Genomic DNA, 5,616 nt, shown 5'->3' on the forward strand with positions numbered 1-5,616 from the left:
TTCAATTTGTTTCGAAAGTATGTGCCAAAACGTAATATTGTTCATGAAGAACCAATACAACTATGGTTCACTAAAGAGCTTAAAAAATTGAAAAATAAAAAGTCGCACTCTTTTAAACTGTATACAAGATCGGGCTTACACAGTGATTACCTAAGGTACTCAGTTTTGCGGCATAGCTACTTTGCATTAAATAAGAAATGTTATAATTCATATTTATGTAAAATTAAGAAGAATTTAATTAACAATCCTAAAACGGCAGCAGGTCCTCTATAGAAAACTATCGAGGCATAGCGAAACTCTCCGCTATGCCCAAATTATTCGAAGCAATTATTGTTAATCAGCTGACATATTCTATATCTTCTTCAATTTCACAATCTCAACACGGGTTTTCTAAAGGAAAATCTATTATAACTAATTTGTTGGAGTTCAAAACTTATGTCTCAAATGGTTTTAGAGAAAATGCTCATACCGACGTAATATATGTACACCGATTAAAGTAAAGCTTTTGACAAAGTATGTCACTCGTTACTCATCCGTAAACTCGACCTAATCGGCTTTCAGCCCAGTCTTCTTCAATGGATCTCATCTTACCTCTCTGAGTTATTGTTAATAATTGTTCTTCCAACATCATTAAAGTTTCTTCAGGGGTTCCTCAGGGAAGCCACCTTGGTCCGATTCTGTTCCTGATATTCATTAATGATATTTCTTATATAATAAAACATTCACAAATTTTAATGTATGCCGATGATGGGAAACTTTTTAAAACATCGTCCTCTATCGGAGAAAGGTCTTTGTTACAAGCGGATCCGAACAACGTGGTTAGTTGGTGTAATACAAACTATATGCCACTAAACCTTCAAAAATGTAAAGTATGTGTATGTATGTGTTTCTCACGGAGGGCTGTTCAACCAGCTGTTTATTCAATATCAAATTATAATCTGGAGCAGGTGTCCAATTTTGTCGATCTTGGTATCACAATGGATCCCAAACTCAATTTCAACCATCATATTAATGTGTGTGTTGAGTTGATATGTGTTGTGTTGGTGTGTGTTTAGTTTGTGTGTGTTGAGTTGACCTGTGTTATTTAGACATGTAATCTATCGCGGGAAATGAGCTGTCAAATGTAAATATGCTCTAAATAAAGTGGAGGAAGCTATTTTTGCGAATAAAGTTTTTGGAGAGAACACATAAGTACCTGTTAGCACCGAAAGCAAGTAAATAAAGTGCAAGGTACGATGAAAGATCCACGTAAAAAATATCGTTGCGATAATTGTTTGATTACATGTCTAAATAACATATTACTTGCTTTCGGTGCTAACAGGTACTTACGTGTTCAAAAATAGCTTGCTCCACTTTATTTAGAGCATATTTGCATTTGACAGCTCATTGCCCGCGATAAAAATTCATATCGTACATCACATGAAATGATTTACATGCGAACAACGTCCGCTTATCGAGACCGGGGGTTTGATATAGGCGTAGACCGACTAAATTCCACCAATCAAACATTAGTGGCATCGCTCGCCTTTCGCCGAGGTACCATTGAAACCCTTTCGCATATTCGGGTGACTTCTTATTGAACCTTCTTGTGTATGCACACGTATACATAATTGCTGCCCAAAAGACCAACGTGGTTCACTTCGCTTTTCCTTCGGTAACTTTTTGCCCAGGCTGTTGCATGATTTGTTGTTGTTGTCATGATTTCAACGCTGCTGTTTTTACGCCTATTTCCTGCGGCAAGCCCGACAATGTTTCGAGTTGTCCTTTCCAGTTCTACCACGACCTCCTCCTTGAAGACTTGTCCTGGCATAGATACTTTACCAAATGTTACCAATCTATTTAAAATTAAATTAAAAATAAAAAAGCTGGACTTTTCGTTTCACTATTTGAAATTGATTTGATATCAGTTTCGGTGGAGGAAAAAGGACAAACAATGTCAGCTGCTGTTGACGACAATCCATTGTTGGTCCTTCCGTTCGCGTTTATACCAAGCGTAATGGTTTCGTTAATACGCTTTGTTACCATGCGCGCATTTCGATTGCAAGGCGTTAATTTTTTGAATTCTAAATTTACCGGTAACTGTTTTTGCGTATCTGATTCCTTTCCGTCTTTCTGAAACGAGAAATCTTTGGATTTTATAATTAATTTAAGTTTTCCATTATTATTAAAATAATTTATCGGAAATGTCTTGTTAGCTTCTTTATCAAGGCCTTTGTTGCTTATTACTTCGTTGTCTTGAAGGTAAACCCGTTTTATATTCTGTGGTATTTTATTCAGCACTATTTCTTTAGGATTGGAAAATTTAGACCCAATCTGTGGATCTATTGCCTTTTGCTGGCATTTCTCATAACCGAAGTTCAGAGGCTTTATTTCAACTTTACTCCGACCATAGTCCCAAGGGAATTTGGAACTCTATATTTTTGGCAGATTATCACAAGAAAAAATGTTCCCTACAACGAAATCTAATGCCGCGTCAAACTTAGCTCTTATTTGATCAAATAAGTCCGCTAAATTGTTATTTTCGGCTTCGCCTACATATTCAATATAGGCATTTTTAGCCTTCTTGTAGTATTCCAAAAGACTCGCTTTTGGAATTCTATTTTTTTAATATGGCAGACAGAACGAAAAATGACACTGAAGATGGCACAATGCCGAAACCGGTTTGTCTGAAAACCAAACTTGACAAGGGATGACGGAAATTCGTTCCAAAATAAATCATAAGTTTAAATCTTTGAATAACATTAAAAAAATCGACAAACTTTCGTAAAAATTTCGAGCTTTCTATTTCAATATTAGTATAATAATGTGCAAGTTTAAAGCAGCTGGAATTTGTCGTCAATGTCATATTATCTAAACGCGATTTTTTTTAACGAAGAAAATGAGCAACACCTTCATCAAAAAAAAATATAAATATATTAAAAATCAACGATAAATCGCAGCTATTTTAAACTTGCACTTCATTTAAATTGATCGGACTACAAACGGAAATCGAGTTAAAAGCCCGACATTTTTACGAAAGTTTGTTGATTTTTTTAATGTTGCGCAAAAATTGAACCTTGGGGTTTTATTAAACTGCATTTTTATAAACAAATAATTAAAATTAAATAATTTTAAGATAAATGACCAATCTTGTCAATATGTGAGTGTCGTAAAGTTTTGATAAGCACTTCAAATACTAAAAATAAAATGTCAAACTTTAGTACTGAATTCAAAGAAGATGTCTCCTTTATCCATGCATAATAACTTCAAAAATTTGTTTTTTAAGTAGTGTACCTTAAAATATGTGCATACACATTTATGTTCAAAGTGTAAAATGTACCTACATAAACTTTCCCATGAATACCATCAAATCATTGATCTTGAAGGGAATCTATGTATGCATGTACTAAGAAAATATAAGAGCAAATTAAAAAGTCGATGCAATTTGCAGTCGAAAAGTACAGTTTTTGTATAGATTTCGTACTGAAGGATCAATTTCATTTCCCAACACTGTGCAACATGCGGGCGCCACCATAAACAAGTGTGAGTGGGCTAGTGTGCCTTCACATGCTGTCGCTTTCTCGTCGTTTGTACATGTTTTGTTGCTATAAACGACGAAAATCACTAAATTCACCAAAATCACTCAACTGAACTATTGGTGCTTCTTAGTGCTCCTACTCATTTCGGTATAACTAATTTGTTTAATGGCTCAATGAGAGAATTGAGCACTACACCAATTCATATCAACAGACAACTTAGTCATTGTACATGCTCTCGCTTTGTGTGCCAAGCGTAAAAGCGTGTTAGTGCATATGTGTGAATATTCTGCAATGAATAATATCCACTAACACTATTTCTTGTGTTATTCAACCAATTACTTAAAAACATGAATAATTGCAGTTCCCTGCTACATAACTAATCTACTGTACATAACACTTCCATGGTGCTATGCACATATAACTTAAACCTAATTAAACACCAACACGCATCTAGACACTGTCCAAGATCGCATAACATATTGACATTTCAAATACAATGCATATTTCGTTCTTTTAGCTGTGCACATAAACGTAAGCCACAAATCATGCACTCAAGCATCTCTTACCGAAGTGATAAGTGTACTTGAGTCGCATGGTTTGCTTTTCCTTAATTTCTTTCTTTACATCAAGGCGTGGGACAATATGCATGTGATGCATGCAACATATGCGCGCACTTAAATACACCAACCTGCAGTACGGGGGAGCGACTACAGGACTGCTGAATGGGTAGCTACGTGATAAACTCCGTCAATTACCGACCGACTACTTGCAGTGTATTTCATCGATTACTTTTACAAGGCAATGTCCTAGACGGTAGTCACCATCGGCTCTCTCTGCACATTGCCTTGTAAAAGTAATCGATGAAATACACTGCAAGTAGTCGGTCGGTAATTGACGGAGTTTATCACGTAGCTACCGGTTCAGAAGTGTAGTACATACATTTCACTCATTTCCTTCAACAGTGTCATAATACAAAAAAAAATTAAAAAAAAATCGAGTTAAGCATATAGAAATGGCCGCTTCCTCTTCTTCTGTACTGTGTAAAAATTTCTTAGCTGTACCGATTACCAGTAGCTCACTAGAAAAATATACATATCGCTAGCTTAGAGTGAAAAGTTGCTAAGTCCACTTTTTATGAAAACTCATATTTTGATATAGGAGGCTAGAGAAATTGAATACGCATCGTTTCGAAAATTATAAAGGTACTTGTTTTATTTTTTCCTCTTCATAAGCAATAAAAGGGAAATTTGCTAAGTCCAAAAGAAGCACCACAAATCCGATAAGACCAAAATAATACGACGTCTTTTAATAAATATCGAACCCTTCTGATTCCTATGGAGTTTTGCTTTGCTTTAAACGCGCAAAATGTTTGATTCAAAGTCTTGCGAAATAGTTAAAGAAAATGGCTATAGGATTTTTTCCTCTCCTGTAAAATTTTTAAAATGGGACTTAGCAACTTTTCTTTCTAAGCTAGCGATATGTGTTAATTTTTACTATGGGAATGTATGTGAATTCAAAACTTTAAAGCCGTTTTTCTCGAGTTCTTTGGTTTTTGAGTTCTGACAGTATTGAAGTAAATGTGTATGCCAAGAATTATAGAATACAAGATTGCGCCAATCGAGCTGAGAGCAACCGGGCGTGACGTCAACAAACACCATAATGAGAGAGCAAGACGAACTCGACAAGAAAAAAAGAGGAAGCATCAAACAAAAGACAGTATAGCCAAGTTTTGAATTTGAAAAAGCACCAAATTTTTATTGGTGTATTTTATGGACTTTATGTGCATAATTTTATTGTTGTAAGGATGCCGATTCAAATAAATAAAAATCAATGTTTCTTGCACGACGGTCGCTCGCTTATTATTGTCACTGTGCCATGATTTTGTTAAAATTTTTGTAAAGTTGCTACCACATTTTTTTAAGATTTTCAAACTAAACACAAAACCACCAAACACCAAACAAAAATCTTCACGTTTTGAATACCCCTAAATTTGGTGCGAAAACCACCAAGTTGGCAACAGTGAATGTAAACAAAAGTATTGTGCGACGTCAGCTAATGGGTGGATGCTGTCAAATCGACGAAGAGAGGGTTAGCGGTC

Source organism: Rhagoletis pomonella, unplaced genomic scaffold, assembly GCF_013731165.1.
Source record: "Rhagoletis pomonella isolate Grant_MI unplaced genomic scaffold, Rhpom_1.0 Rhpom_scaffold_00001, whole genome shotgun sequence".
In the NCBI taxonomy this organism is placed as follows: domain Eukaryota; kingdom Metazoa; phylum Arthropoda; class Insecta; order Diptera; family Tephritidae; genus Rhagoletis; species Rhagoletis pomonella.